The 16,906-nt window shown below is 42.0% G+C and overlaps 1 long non-coding RNA gene across 1 annotated transcript in view; it reads right to left on the bottom strand.

Annotated features, from left to right (window-relative positions):
- Window positions 1–16,061, bottom strand: part of LOC146989898 (uncharacterized) — an 85,139-nt gene extending 69,078 nt beyond the window's left edge. The window contains exons 1-2 of the long non-coding RNA XR_015035631.1: window positions 15,981–16,061; window positions 14,361–14,507 (exon numbers count right to left, since the gene is read on the bottom strand). This is a non-coding gene — a long non-coding RNA (uncharacterized LOC146989898). The remainder of the gene's footprint in view (window positions 1–14,360; window positions 14,508–15,980) is intronic.
- Between the last annotated feature and the right edge of the window lie 845 nt (window positions 16,062–16,906).

Raw genomic sequence — 16,906 nt, 5'->3', positions numbered from 1 at the left:
AAAATCAATCAGGTATACCTGATTGATGTTCAATTTAATTCACCTTGAGATCGAACGGCAGGTTCACATGAGCTGGTATCGTATAATGAGATTTTTAAAAAAAGACTCAAACACAAAGAAAGACCATCTGACACGACATAACAGCTACAGAGAGAATGGTTGTTAAGACGTGTTCGATAGATCCGATTTGCATGTTTAATTAAGCTATCAGCTCAGTACAACAGAGACCCAAAACCTAAAGCCACAGAGTCAACAGCCCCTGTAATAACACCTCCCTCCGGTCAGAAGGGCTGAGGAGAAACTGAGGGAGGAGAAGAGGGAGGAGGAGAGGAGTCAGGCAAATAGGGTGTGGGGAGGTTGCAGTCAGTCACTAATACACTGAAAGGGAGAGCGCAAAGCTTTTCATTAACACCCTGTGAAAGGCACATTCACACTCCAGCCCACTAATTAAGTCAGGACTCACTCACGAGGGAGCAGGAGTAAAGGGGAGAGAAGGAAAGAGAGAAAAGAAAGAGGAGAAGAGTTGGGAAAGGGATACCAAAAAATGAGGAGACTTGGAAAATTGAGGGGAGGAAAGTGGCAAAAAAGTGAAGTGGAGAGATGGAAGAGAGGAACAGAGAGAATGAGAGCGAAGGAGCAAAAGGAGGAGGGAGGTGCAGAGATAATATCTCCGCTGCTAATCAGGTTGATTTTAAAGTCACTCGTTGCCAGTCCACTGCAGGCCTCATTAACTCGCCCCTGGCTGGCATCATTGTTCAGGCAGCGTTTGAAATCCACCAAAGGAATGGAGATTTGCTTTAATCCTGGCCCATCAAAGGTAACACTGATGCTGCAGTGACGCTGTGCCTCTGGATTAGGCCAAGCTCGAGGGGAGAGCGAGAAGAGAGCGAGTGGAATGAGAGAAAGAGACCCATCCTCAAAATTTAACTATTTCGAATTCAGTATGGTGACAGGTCTCAGGAGCCTCACCAGCACTGAAGATGACACTTTCAGGCAGTATTTGAATAATCTGGATGGTCTAGGTTACATAATTATGCCATGAACATTTGGGCACACATGTCAGAGTACAGTCTGGCAGCCTGCGTGTCAGTGTGGGGAAGCTTACAGGGGTAGGGATAAGCGCTATACTGTCCCTGCATTTACTCTCCTCCACTGTGCTCTGCTAGGTGCTGATTTGGGAAAATTTGCAATTCAAAACAACTTTTTGAAAAGAATATTTTTTCGTCTCATGAATACAGAATTTGGGAGGCAGGGTTTAAATTGCACATAGCAACAACGGGAGACCATTTTGTGTTTAGCCTACCCCTGGCTGTGTCAAACGTCGAGGACTTAAGAATGGTGGCAAATTATGACAATGTATTTGTGCTTGGCTGTGCCTACTGTGTAGTTTGTGTTAAGTTTGTCAACCAGAGAAACGAGTTCAAACCAACAGGAAGTTCAACATATTCCAAAAGGACAGTCCATCTAGATCACTACTGTACAAACTGAGATGATAACATAGTGAGGAAAAGCAATATCAGTGCTAGAGGGGCAAGCACTACAGATGAGGTTCAGCCCTTCAGAGTGCACTGATGATGCTTGACAGCTGCAATAAAAGTCTTGCTGAAATACACACTTTTATCACTTTTTAACTGTATCTTGCAAACCTGCTTTCTCAAGGAGTACTCTTCTCTTGCAGGGAAAGCACTCTCCCTTCTAGGACACAACCAAGTCCTGGGGTTGAACAAAAATGTACTGACATCTCATATATATTCATGAGTAAGGCCACTACAGTGGACATTAAACTCTAAACAGTTTCAAGAATTCCAAATAAAAGAGCATCTATCCTGGGACAGAGGCCACATCTGGCATTTTGACACTTGAAGCAAGTGCTAAAAGGACAAGCCTATACAATCTACCTGTTCATTCCCAGAATGCCAGGTCCTCACACAACGTTTAGACACACACATGTGTTCCGTGCTGATGTTTATGCTGATTCCATCATGCTTATGACATGTTAAACATGAGTTTGAGGTGTCACCAACCATGCCCCAGCATGCTTTGCCACAGTCAAACCCCAGTGATGCTGAGGATTCTCAGGGGACTCGAGGGCGAGGCAGTGAGTGGGGGATAAGTAGGAGTGGCAAAGAGGCGAGAGATTGTGGGCATGAGGACCCGAGGCTCACAGGGGGAGCCAGGTTAAGCCAGTTAAGGGCATTAGACCTCCAGGCTGATGAAAAGGGGCCCTCCCAGATCAAATTGAAGTAAATCTAGCCTAAATCCACCCTACAAAGGGAGTTTAGATTTCACCATTGTGCAGGCCAGAGTAAACAGGGGGTCCTTGAGTAAGCCTCCCTTCACAGGGGACAAAGGCAGAGAGTTGAGGAACTGATCTTACCCCAGTAGGCCAATGTTAGCACACAGATCACAGGGTTAGACACACTCAAACCTATCAGCTGCTACACAGGCCTCTACGGTCACAACACTCTCCTAAGCCTTAAACAAGCTATAAGTTCTCCACTGGCTCTAACACTCTAGCATGTCTCCCGTGACTGCTCACATTTTGCCCTCAAGACAGACGTGAAGATAACTTTGTGTTCAATCGCTGGCTCTGGGACAGACATCTCAAAGGGCAGTTTCCTCACCCTTCTGGCTGTTTCACACATCCTGGCATTTTTCTTTCATAGGCTAAAGGGATTGTTATTGCATTGTGTCTCTACGACAACTGACGAATCAAGCCTCTATCATCCTTTTCGTCAAAGCATGAGGTGATTTTCCCAGATGGCTGCTGGGCACTTGTGCTTTGAAAGCAAGATCACAGTGGCAGAAAAAAAAACACTCCTCATTCACGATAAAACTTTCCAGAAAAGCAAGCACAATCATCCTGTTAATGGTTCTAATTGAGGCATCATCATACCCGTCACACTCCAGCTGAACCTAGCACAACAAATATGTGTTCAATTAGGATCCATCAAATGCTCCCAGCCACTGCTGCTGGAAAAACAAAGAGGGCCCCTGGCCCATGGGCCTCGTTCAATTCACCTGGCAATCATATTATGATGCTCTCATTTTTGACCTGCTTCAAATTATCTCTGGGAAAACAAAACCCTTCTCCGATCCATTTATGCCAAGACGATTGTTCTTCTCCTCCCGAGTCAAAAACTTTGGCAGATTATAGCCTCCTTGTGCTTGAAAGGTACTAAAGTAAGTGTCAGGTACTATTACAGTGAAGGTCTACACAAACATGCATTTACACACACAGACAGAGGTTACAGGCCCGGCAGGCGTTTGTGTGAGCCAGCAAGAAAAGCCGACGCTGCTTCAGTAATTATCAGCCAAGGAAACCATAACAGTGTTCACACAACAGAAGAATGCAAAAACAAAAGAGCCATTCAGCAGCAGTAACACCCAAGGTGTTTTCATAGTGACGGCCATCTTGTCAGCTGACACAAGCTGCTGAATGAAATGAAAGATAACCACCCCAGGCAACCAGGTGCTTCTTCCATTTCCCAAGAGTCTATTCACAGCACACTGAGCATGGCTGTTTGTTTCAAATCAGCGCATGCACACGCACACAAAGACAAATGTACAAAATGAGACAGCTCTGTCTTGATTAGACATCTGGTCGTGATGTTGTGGTGCACCTTTAGAATGTAGTGTAAGTATACACGAGTAAACAAAACATTTTGTATGTGCACTACAAACAGGTGACTTAGTGCAACTTTGAAGGTCCCCATTAGTATTTCACCTAAACGAAGTAGGAACGGGACAATAAAAGAACAAAACATACTTTATTGCACCTTATTTTCAAATTCTTTTTCTTCATTGGTGTATGAAATACACTGTAATGATTCATAACCATATTGTCCTCATTCTTTCTAGTTGGCAACAAATGAAAAGGGGACAACCAGATCTTTCCAAACATCTTCGTATCAGGGATGAAGACAAAGTGTGATCACTCAGCAAACATGCTGTAAAAAGCAGTGTTTTTCAGTGGCCGAGTTTTACTACATGACTGTGTGTCAGTGCACAGGGCTGTGCATGTGTGCAGGCTCCAAATGAGCAGGAGGAGGGTAGAGGCCCCGTCACAAGCTTGACTATAGAAGATGATAAATAATCCAGCTGAAGTTAGCCATAAGGAGAGTCTGCCTGTCAGTCCTCTTACCCTAGAACAGCCTGGGGTTATCATGACGTGCCAGCACATTTGGTGTGAGCGTTTGACTGCTTCACCTCCTAATCGTGCCTCCTCCGGGCAGTGCTCTCCTGGGAGACCTCCCATCCTCTCCCTTTCCTGCTCCCGCTCTGTCAGCAGACTCTCTGCTGTTATGTTGAATAGTCACAAAACTGTGGATGGAAGAAGCTGGGGAAGTGAGGGGTTTATTTCAAAAGGGTGTACACTCATAGTGTTGTTGTTTGTCTGTTCTACCGGTATGACAAATTATGTGTTCTGCAACTGGCTCTGTTATCTTACATTCAGAGCTAAGCAAGGGCCAGCAAATACTCAATAATACATTTGTGCAGAACTGTTAAATGACTGATGGCAAAAACATACAATTTAAAGTAAATATGTAGCTTTGACAAGTACATGGTCATTGTAACACACGCAGACAAACGGGACTGCATTCCATGAGACATGATATAACGTTAGCTCGTTTATTAAACTATGCCTGTCCTAAAACCTCCCGCTTGCTCCTGTGGTTATCTCTCTCTCAAGTGTATGCATAGACGTGAGTTTGTGTACCTGTCTGTATGTGTGTGTATCTACCTGAGCATGGGAGTTGCTTCACTTACCCGCTCTGTAGTTACCGCTTCTAGGCCCGGTACGACCCGGCGAGGTCGTAGCTCAGGGCATCCCTGTCGCTACACAGCCACAGCAGCTCCACAGCCAGCCAGCTCGCTCGACTCGGCACTTGGTTCTTAGTTCATTTGGTGTGTGACTCCGGTGCGGTGTGTGGGTGTGTGTTTTGTCGCCAGCGCGGCCTCTCCTCGTGGAGACCTCCTGCTCTCCGTCTTGAAACCCCGGAAGTCGTCTCTCACTTCCGCCTCCAGCCCAGGTGATATGGGTCAACTCAACTCCGCCCACTCATTGGGTTAAGTGAGCTACCTCCCATCTCGTGATATGTTTCTGTGTTGTGCATTTGTGGATCAGTCTACCTTGACCTCACCTGGCCCTTACACTTCACCTGCTTCACATCTCCCAGGGGAGTTCATAACAGTCATTTATAAATAAACCCCTCAAACCATACAAGTGTTGCTTGGATGTTCTCTGGAGACAGTGTGTCACCTGGGAATGTTTATATCTACATCCTGGTGGAATATGGCAGTATGAAATTTTGCAAAGTTTGTGTGCTCAACCCTTGCAAATTACAACAGTATAACCAGTTGCTAATTGCTGCTGTCTAACCACAAGTGTTAGTATGGAGGAGGGGCAATAAAGCAAACATTAGGCCTAGCTCCAATTTGTGGAATCTAACACATCATCTGTCATTTCTTAGAGATCTTGGATGTTTCTTAAAAATCTCTTAGAAGGGTTATGAAGGTGGGTGTGGTTGTGAATATACCTACAAAGTACCATGGTAGATTTATCTATCTCACTCACAGCTCTAGTGTCACACTGGATGTGCATACTGCTGCTTCAAGCACCCAAAACTGTTCATCACAATGTTGATAACTTAATATGGATAGCGCCTATATAAGATGAAAAATAATTAAGGAAAATAAATAAAAAAGATATGTGTATCCCATTAATATGTTGTAGTCTCAAAAAAGTGCAGCAAATGTTGTGTAGCTCTGCACTAAAGTATTTCCAGTAAAATTGTCCCACATGTGTCAGTACTAACTATATTTAACTCATGAACACATAAAGCCAACCATTTATGACCAGTTGAACTATAAAGCTAAATAATAGAATTCAACTTTTCCACAGTCAAAACTGCACAGACAGCATCAGTTAAAACTGCAGTCACCAACAGGCAGGTCTGTATGAGTGGATCCAACCACATTTAACACCATTTTCAGCTCTACTTATTGTAAGAGTGTCACAACTATTTTCTTTCCCCATGTAAGCATCTATTTCCGTGGCAGAGGCAGGCTGTTTGTATGTGGCCTGTGTAGGCCGCATCTTCCTCTGTGGCTTGTTGTTCTGTGCATTTCTGAACCCACCCATTTATTTTGGTTTGTCTTAAACTATATTTATCTTTTTCACTCTGACAAGTGGGACTTGAAAAAGAACATAGTGTAAAGAGCAAAATGCATGAAAATGCTCCCCTTCTCTAGCGCTCTCTGAGAGTCAAACGAATTACTGTAAGTCAGCAGTACAGTGTCACTATTCTGTAAGCCAATGTTTTGATTATTTATCCAATGCTTTAACAAGTATGTAATTGGACCTTGTAAAAAGGCTATGCTGTCAACTTGTTGACAAAGACATACCTAAATACAATGTGTTATGTATAACAAAGGACAAAAGGCACATGGCCATGCACATAAGTCATATTGGAGAACCAAGATGATAAAAAGCACAAGACAAAGCACACTGCTTAAAATGTCTGTCACATAAATTATGTGAATTTTTTATGTCCACACAACTGAAACCATCATGGTGTTTTGATCTGGGCACCAGATGTAACAAAGGGAGCAGCCAGGTAACATTGGCTTCCATTACATTACTACAAACTACACATTGTTCTCACATTTTGTTCCACTCAATTTCAGAACAGTAGATCAGTCAATGGCTGAGTGTCAAGTCTGACTCATAGCTCACTCAGTGCTCTTCCAGTATGGGGCTTTCAAAACTCATACTGATGTCACTGATGTGCCAATGTTCTATTACTTTATATTTGAACATTTCCATGGCTTCCCTCTGATTCATCCTTTAAAAGCAAAGTACTGTCCATAACTGAATCCAGCAAAGACTGCCATTACAAATGTGCACTGTCCTTCATCCTCTCTGTCTAGACCTCCACTGCTCCCTCTCCGAGGTGATTAGATAATGCAAATGGCCTTTCCCAGGCAATAAAAGGCACCAGTACTGGTTTGAGTTTGAATGCAGTGTACCAGTTTCACTCATCAGAATGACTTATTTCTATTAAGATTTTGTTGAATATTCTTCAACTGCATTATTTTATGACCCACTCTGGCAGCAATGTTTATTTTGCTAGCAGTAGATACATTTCAGAGACTCAAATTGTATTTTTGTAACTAACCTCTTAACAAACATATAGCTGCCTGTGTATGCTGATACTGAATATCATCAAGCAAAGTTGTCTCTCTCAGGTCTGGAAATTCAGGAACCCAAATAGTGTAATCGGCAGTGATTGGCAGTGCCCACAAAGGTCAGTGCAGTTCACGTCAAAATTCACTTTCCTAATGTTTGAAGGAGAGGAGAATATCTAAACAATTTTCAGTGTAAGGAATGATTTTACAGTGTTTCCCACGCATTCATTTATTCGTGGCGGCTCGCCACAAATGAATTACGTCCGGCGTCCGCCACAAATAGATTTTTCGACTTTTGACTCGACCAACGCAGTATCGTTCCGTACATTCATCTCAGCATAGTGCTGTTTCTCCGTTATTGGCGTTCACACACACAGAGAAGCGCGCATGCATGATAGTAGTGCACGGTAAAAGTGAAACTCGTACGGTCCGATGCCCCCTCCCCCACCCCCGGCCGTCGGACATTACGATACCAATAGATATTAAAGGACAATTCCACCAGTGAACTCTGCTGACCTGCATATCTACCGTAAACATTGCAGACCATTTATAGACCCAGCCAGATTTCAGAGTGGACTCATGCCGCTTTGTGCCACAGTGTTGGTTCAGAACTAGTATCTCAGATAAGTTCTAAGTTGATCTCAGATTCAGCGTTGCTTAGACTCTTGTTGCTCTTTAAAGAAGCATGCTGACTAAAAGAAAACTGACACTCCTGTCCACCCACAGAAACTTCCCTCTTACTCTAAAAATTTTGACAGCTCTACTCCAAAGAGCATCGCGCAGACTGAGCGAATAAGCCACAGCTAGAACGTTGAGGCTTAAATGATGCAAGATGGTGGGCAGCTAGTCAGGAGGATGAATCAGAATTTCTCAGTGCATGGGTACACACTCTAAATATGAATTATTAAGTGGCTATCATACCCCCATAGTATGAAAATAAATCCAGGGTTGGATGGAATGAGAAGGGGCTGAGAAGTGGACCTGAATACTGATGTGGAAAGAAATCCCAGAAGAGGTACAGGTATTAAAAGGCCGCCAGGAAGATTGTTTAGATCTCCTGCAGCAAGCTTCTGATCGTGGCTTTTAACCTTTGACATGGAAGATCACAACATAGTCTGACACCATCTGACCAATGCTCAGACATCTAACTAGAAATTTTGAGTTTTGTTAGATGATATGGTGAAGAAAAGTTATTGATAAGAAACAGCAAGAGGTGTCAGATCTGAAAGAGTCTAATTAGAATGATGGTGCACTGCTTCAGCCAACTTGTGATGATAAAACTTATTGAAGGCTGACAATAACTTAAAAGATGCTACAGTACATGACAAATATTTCCCACACAATGAATAAGTTGATTAAAACAAAATCCATAACAATTTTACCATTTTTGGATAAAGCTTATCCCAGCTAAAAAATAGAAGAAAGTCCATGGAGTAATTGAAACCATGGTTTATATCTTTGGGAGGATGGGTGTACTTTGTATTCAATAGCAATCTGTGTATCAAAACAAATCTAATATTGTGTGCAAAAATGATGGTGGTAAAACTTCAGATGAGACTAATTAACTTATGTGGACGATGAATGTGCTCAGTGAGTTTCATGGCAATTTAACATTAGATGTGATTGTGCACAAGTAGATTTTCAAATGTCATGGAGCTAAGTGTTGGTTAGTACTAATAAGCATTATTTGACATCAACACTAAGTTACATTGGACATTTTACAATCTAACTGTCAAACAGTCTGGAATAAATCCTACATTTACAATGCTGATGTCTCAGGAAGGAAAGTATGAACGCAAGACTAACACCATTTCTACTCTGATCTAATGGAAAAACAAGTGTGCTGAACAAGCCATAGGTGCAGTTTGTGCGAGATGGGAGGTTGAGAGCACAGAGGTGAATGTAATTGAGTCTTTCACCACAAGATGGGGTCTGTCTAAGAGGTCTTAATACTCCCTACACATGCTCCTGTGGCTCTGGGACACAGTGCCCTGGGACTGTCACAAACCAGAATTACATAGCAACACAGTTTGTGCCTCTGATGTTCACATCATACCCCTTAAATAAACCCACCCCTGCACAGAGCTAAACTGGTCTGGTTACACGTCCACCACATTGTAGGACAATGGTTGTCAAATTTACAGGCTTACAGCTGTTAAAAATAGATTAGTCCACGTTTGTGCTTGTGCGCTGCAGTAAGTGGATGTTAATTCACCATGGTGAGCATGCATACATGCAACTGTGTAGTAACTGTGTTGTTCTCTCGTTGGTAGATTAAAAAAAAATAATGATTGATTACAAGAGAAAGCTTTAAAAATAGATCATGTAATGAGGGAAAAGAGGTATTCAAAATCATGTGTGAATCCTTTCTTTTTATTCATTTCAATTTAAAGGAATTGGATTCTGACCTTTTATATGAAGAACATGGTGATCAAGTCTTGCCCAGTAATGCTACAAAGGTTAGTTGCATTGGGAAAACATCTGGAGAACTATTGCCCAACAAAGGCCTGTTCAAATGTACTGAGGCTCACAGCAGAAAAAGATATTTCATGGTCCTAGGTCACAGTAGATCTAAGCTGTAACATCTTAACACATCACACCTGATCAGATGGCTTTAAAGCTTTAACCTCAGCATGATTCCCCATAGAAAGACGTACCGGACTCAACCTTTGGGAATGAAGCCAGCTAAACCACAACCATGTGTGTAGCTACATCCAGCCAGGCAGCATTGAGCTCAGTCCAGCATATGGTCTTAGCTAATGCAGAAGTATGTGAAAACATAAAAACTGCAACTAACCAATAGTGAGTACTTCAAGAGTCAAAGCTGTAAATTACATTTTCTTTCTTTTTCTGACATCCAATGATGTTGAAGCTCAGTTGACTGTACATACCCACCTGTATCTGTTCCACGGAAAAAGGCAAGACAGCATCTACAAATCCAGGTTGCTATAAAGAGTAGAGTGTGTTATGCCCTATTCGCACGGGATTAGTATTACCTGGGGACCTCTGGTAATTTGTAATAATTGCGGAGGACGTCTGTGATCTTAATCCCGTGCGAAAGCGCCATGCCCATGTCAGTAATTTGTAAAGTAAAAATTCCCCCGCAAATTACCTACTATATTTCACCAAAGACCGACGTCCCGTGGTAAAACTAGTCCCGTACGAATCTGCATCTCAGTAATTGAGGGGCATTTTTTGTTTTTGTTGTTTTTATTGTGCGCCTTTTCTACTTCTTCCCCGGTTGAAACCATACTGTACGGGTTGAAAGATGGAGGCTGCGGTGGAAATTATGAGCGGCAATTTTGACAGGTGCAAATACAGTCTTGTCTCGGTACTGGAGACCCATTTGAAGAAACAGCTCGGATCCATAAAAAGAGCAAAATTTTGGAGGATATTGAGATGGATGACATGCGGCTTTCAACAGGCTAAATACAAATGCCATGACGGCTCGTTAACAACTGCACACTGTTGTGAAGTCACGTTGCTGCTTTGGCATTTTATTTACATTTGCTTCGCACATGGATGTGACAGCAGCGGATGTTACGGCGTGCGTGACATCATATCCGAGCCTTAATGTCAGTAAATTCGAGTAAAATACAGACTTCACTTATCCCGTGCGAATGCACCGCAAGAAACACAGACGTGGGGGGGTAATTTACAAATTACCATTTAAAGGCTCAGGAAACCTTTGCAGGTGTTTTGAGTTAATTAAGTTATTAGAGTGTGACACCAATAATGCAATAGTTAACTTTTTCACAATAGGCTTTATGCACAGCTCCACTACTTCCTGAACTTAAACAAGCTCCTTTATTTCCTGTCTAACATTATTGGACAAACTGATTAATCCAGGTGTGTCTGATTCCATAGATATATATAAGAAGACTAGATGACTCCTGCCGCTGTTTCCCAATGACACAGCGTAGCCAGTACGGCAGCCATCATGGGACGGGCAACTCTCTCCCTCAGAGCATTAAGCCTATAGTGCATGTTCTGCTATAATGACCATAACTTGCTCAGTTGTTGTCCAATTTCAAAACGGGTTGATTTTTTATGAACGACTATGCAGTTATGATGCAGCATACTTAGAATCACGGATAATTTTAATCATGTATTTTTTTTGGTAAAAGTAACATTATAGTGACATTATGCAAATAGTTAGTAATAGCTACATACTGATTTATTTTACACAGAGTTATGAATCGTTTTTTTAGTGAAGATGACTGGATCACCTATCTACTTCACTGTAACTGCAGCCAGAGTCAGAGCAAGTTGCCCGTTCAATTACGGCCGACTGTGAGCTACGCCTGCGTGTAGTCCGATCCACCCCCTTGTCTGACTCAGTACCTCAGTAGTCACAACAATCGTCAGACACACCTGGATTAATCAATTTGTCCAATAATGTTAGACAGGAAATAAAGGAGCTTGTTTAACTTCAGGAAGTATTGGAGCTGTGCATAAAGCCATATTGAGATGCGCCTGTATATTCACATTTATCCATCACACCGAGTATCAGGTCCAATTCAATAAGCATTGAAGTCATTTACAAAGTCATTTACATTGCACTGGAAATAGTTTACCTTCACACATTTCAATAGACATTGACAAAATAAAAGGGAGCATGGATGCATGTTTAACACCAAATACGGCTGGGGCTTGATTTTCAGACTGAATGGTATCATTGATCAATAAATTACTATTACCATTTCTGCCCCATTAGTCTAGTTTGTATGTATGTTTGGAAAAGTTGACAATGTATTAATAAACTAGAAAAAAAGAGAGCAAAGCTGAGAGACAGTAGTTGTTGTTTGACCACTCATCGTCCCTATAATTCACTCTTTATGTTGTGATGCCTTAAAATAGGATTTTACAGTCACTGTTTTTATTTCCACACAAAACTGAGTCTTGTATAAGCCTGTTAGAAAGAACGTATGCAATGGTATCTTGCAAGCTTGTTCCCAAAGCGTCCAAACTACACAACAAAGTATAAAGTCTGTACCGGCGCCAGAGTCTGACCGTCTGCTTTCACTATCACAGCTGGCTGTTTGTTCGTCTTTTCTCTCTCTATCACTATCTCTCTTCTTTGCCACCTCTTCCACACTCCAAACACCAAGGAGTATAAAGAAGAGAGCAGACTGAAAGAGGCTATTTTGGAATTCATCTTTTATCTCACATACAGTATTTGGCAAGCAGTCTGTAGGAAGGGAAAGGCGCAATAAAGTGGTGGGAAAAATTAGAGATGAAAGCTGAAAGGGAGATACAGAGAAAGAAAGAGAGCAACTGAGGAGAAGGAAAGGAGTGGGGTCATATTTCTTTTCTTGAACATATAGGCTATTTCATGTTCTCTGATCTGAGGAGGAAATGTTAAAAAGTAATTCAGAGAGACACAGAAAGCATGAATACAGCTTTCAATTTCTACTTTTCTGATTTCAGACCTCAAAACTATGACCAACAAAATGAACTTCCCACAAAGAAAGCCTGTAAATTAATGGAATGCATATATTTGAAAGAATATTATTCATGTAAGCTAATTTTGCATAGCAAGTTAATGATCTAATTTAACCTTTTCCTTACGAATTAAGCTCCATAAAACCCTCACCAGACAACCAGATTAAGTTTTAGCTGCTTTCTAAGCAAAAAAAAATCCCCTTTGCTCATGAACAACAGAAGCCCTTATGTTAATTTGAGGGACAACACACATCCAATGATGGCTGATGCATGGCTTGTTTGCTGTGAGGTTTGTTTTAGCTTCTCTTAGTCACAAGCTACTCTCTTACTGCTGCAAAATCACAGCTACTTCACTAGGAGAACCTGCAGCAGCTAGTATCTGGCCACAATACACCGCTGAGGAGAGCCCCAAAATCACATCAGTGTGAGTGATAATACACTTAAGAGTGGAAGAGTTTTGAAGGCTGTCAATACGAGTGCTGCTCGCTGGACTCTTGTGTGTTATAAGGAGAGGTTGATTCCCTGCAGCCTCTGTATCGCTTGACAGGTGAAGACAGAGGGAGGGGGAAGGACAGAACGTGGTTTGGGTCTCTCCAATGGCGCATCACTCTTGGTGACCAACGGGAGATGATGGGGGGTTATTGACTTGTCTGGCTTGATGGGCACTCAGTGGCTGACACGGCTGCATGCAACATCCTTCAACACTAAACCAAATGGCCAAGCATGATCCAATCCTTTGCCCACTAACCTCTTTACGCCAAGATACTCCTGGGATTATTGTCCGACCTGCCCTCCCAACCACCTCCCTCTGACAACAGCCCGCAATGCATTGTGGAGATCAATGCCATATACCCCATTTTCATCTCTCCTTGAAAATGTGTCACAGGAAGGAGTCCAAAAACAGTAATTCAAAGCCTGCCTACCTGCCCTGACACAACCTTGAAAAGGGTACTGTTCATTGTTGTTTAACAAGGGAAGAATCAGACTAAAATGCTTTTTTATTAGTAAAAAAGCATTTTCATAAGAACTCAATTTTGTAGATAAAAAATAAAAAAGCAAGACTAAGTATAAAACTAACATGGCTACCGGTATGTACAGTTGACCCCCATCGTACAAAACTAAATAAAAGGTTCAAGTGTTGAGTTTGTATTAACATGTAAGGCAATACATTTAGTATAGCAGGCTTCCCTGTAATAAAGGCCTGTTAACTTCTGCACTTGAGGTAAACCAACGTCCCAGCAGTTGAAAACTGTTGTGGGTCCACTGTAAAAATAAAAATTAACTGATGCCATGACAAAAACAGTTTCATGCTTATTTTGAAAAGAATAAGGGCCAATGGGAAAAGTACAACACTTGGCCAACCAATGATATACAGTAACTTAACCAACTCTGTCACTCACGCAGATAGAGCACTGACAGGGCTGTGCAGTCAAAAAGAAATTTGCATTTTACCCCAAATCAGTGCTGATAATAAGCTGTGATGTCCAACAGCTTCTATGGTCAGCTTAATCAAATATCATCCAGTACACTGGGTTTTCTCTGGAGAGTTCTGAAGAAATCTATCTTAAATACTTTAAAGAGAGGGTAGTCTAAAAGTTAGGCAGCCATTGCCATTGTCTCACTATAGGTGTGTCTGCACTAAGGTAAAGTAATTGTGTTGAGGGCAGAGGTATAGCATAGCAAGCTCCTCTCTTCAGATGGACTGTAAATTGAGATGAAGTTACTTGAGATGAACTCCTAATCAGCCGGCAGACGCAGACAATCTCTCTGATGACTGGTGAAGGGTATTCATTGGAGAGGAGTTTAACATCATTGCGTCTGATTGACTGGGCTCTCAACTACCGTGGGTTAAGGGGGCTCCTGGGGTTAGCCTGGTCAAACAGAACAAGAAAGAGCAAGAGAGAGCAAGAGACAGAGAGAGAGAGAGAGAGAGGGCCCTTCAGTAAATAGGCTGCCCACAGAGAGTTGTGCAGCAGTCTAATGGAGCCTCATCACGGCCAGTCTGTCAGTCAGTCAGGTGAAACAAGGTCTAACGGGGTCCTAATGAAGACAGCTTCAAACCAAGTTGTCTTGAAACTGCCCAGCTAAAAAGCAGACACACTTATTATCCATCTCCCATACTGTGGAATATTGCCCACTCAAAGTCCCTAACAAGAGCAAAGGAAGATCCAACTGTAAGACCAAGGCAGCCAACAACAGATTTTGTTCATTCTCATTGGAATGAACATAGTTGAGAATCGGCGCAGTAGAGGGAGTAGTGTTGCCCTGTACAGCTGTAACTCGGTTGTAGACACGAGGCTGCAGGCCAAATGCTAAAGATAATTACAGCTGTGCCGATACATACAGTGCATAGAGTAATATACACACATTCAATTTATACTGTCAGCACTCATGGAAAGGCTCTTGTCTGATGAAAAATACATGAATGAAATTGCCTGTCACGTAGACCCATTCTGACACCTATAGTATAAATGAAATAATTGTTTTTGTGTTTTTTCTATTGGTCTTATTGCTCTAGTTTTGTATGGTAGGCTTCACCAAACTATAGGAAGACTTGCCATATATAAATTACTGCACTTTGCAAATGTTTCCCCAATCCTATTAATAATACACAACTATGACATTGCTTAACTGAGTCATTAAATATGCATATGCACATTGGGATCCAGAGAATTTTTTTTTTTTTTTTAAACATCCCCCACTGAATGTTCCTAGAGAAGAAAAACTGCAGCAGGCAAGGAGGGAATTGGGAAGATAATTGAAAGATAAAACTGGAGGTAGATAAAACTAAATTTTACATCTTTTTTGTGTTCAACAGCAATCTACTCAAGCCACCTAAAAGTAAAGTAACTTTAAAGCCCATCAACTTTTTAATAGGAAAATTTTAGGCATGTACATGAGTTGAATATTCTTCTTCTCAAACCCCTACTATACCATTATCAAAATTTCCTTAAGGCAATGCACTAAAATCACCCACAGGTAAGACATTACAGCCGTTAGGGGCGCTCATTAACATTTCCCAATGCTGTGTGAAGCCCATTCTACGGGCACAAAAAAAGAAAGCTTTTAGGTTGGTATAGGGACAGGAGATACTCGGATAGCCAGTCATCCCCACTGTCCATCCCAGCCCAGTAGCATTGCCTCAGGACACAGCCTCTGGGTGGCCCATAACCAGGCCTTGGCCTGCCGTCTCTATGGTAAGTGCTCTGTCACAAGGCTGCCAGGGGCTACAGCATATGCCACTGAATCCCTGGCGTATCTGCAATGGTAAACACAGGCCCTGCTAATGGAGGCATGATTCTCTGTATGTACTGTACGTATGTCTGTCTGTGCCTCAGTCTGACCTTCAGCTGGCCCACACCTCCTCCTCTCCCCAAATGGCTTCACGGCTGGATGGCACTGCACTGCCTGACTTGCTACATGTGGGAAATAGAGAGAGACACAAGAAAGGAATAAATGGGTGAGAGTGAGAGAGACAGAAAGGTACATCCCAATCTGTCTTTGATCCCATGATTAAAGAAAGAAAAAATAAAGAAAACATAAGCATGAACTGTTTATAAGATGTTAAATCTAAGTATTTGTGCAAAAAGGGGTGCGTAAATGAACACTCACTGAAATAGATGTCCTTAAACATTCACATCAAATACACACTCAAAACATGCTCTCACACACGGTACTAATTTTCAATTTTTAAGCCACGTAATGACAAAAGACACCACCTCTCATAAAACTTAACATTTAAACAATGATTCTGGGTAAACACCGTTTACCTTGCTGGGAAAAATGGTGAAGTTGGATACTATAAGGACACTACACGGACAACTGTGTGAATGTTCAAAAACAAATAAAAAACATTTGCAAACTCTGCTCCTTGTGTTATGGCTATGTGTTTCAGCCATTGATGGTGTATTTTCATTGTTCAACTTATAAACTCGGTCTTTACACATAATAACAGGCCTCTGAGCCATTCACCTATGTGTAAACAGTCTGCAAGGACTGCCGAGTGGAAACTGCCGCACTGGGGATCTGACCTATGAGCCATGGCAAACAAATCTTTCTGTATATTTATTTGTGTTGGCTTTGTTTGTACTGCATGCATGCCTACTGCCATTCAAGCATGCTACTGCCCACGCTGTAACCTATGTACCAAAACACAATCATAGAGTGAAATAGTTTTAATAGACGCTTGGTACTTCTTCCCCTCATAATGGCCCCAGTGAGTGTCTGGCATTCTGTGGGCATCCAGCATAATTATAGGGCTTTGTAGGTT

This window comes from Trachurus japonicus, chromosome 3, assembly GCF_045865225.1.
Source record: "Trachurus japonicus isolate A0001 chromosome 3, Traja_1.0".
Taxonomy (NCBI): Eukaryota; Metazoa; Chordata; class Actinopteri; order Carangiformes; family Carangidae; genus Trachurus; species Trachurus japonicus.
This window is presented reverse-complemented; position numbering and strand designations above follow the sequence as displayed.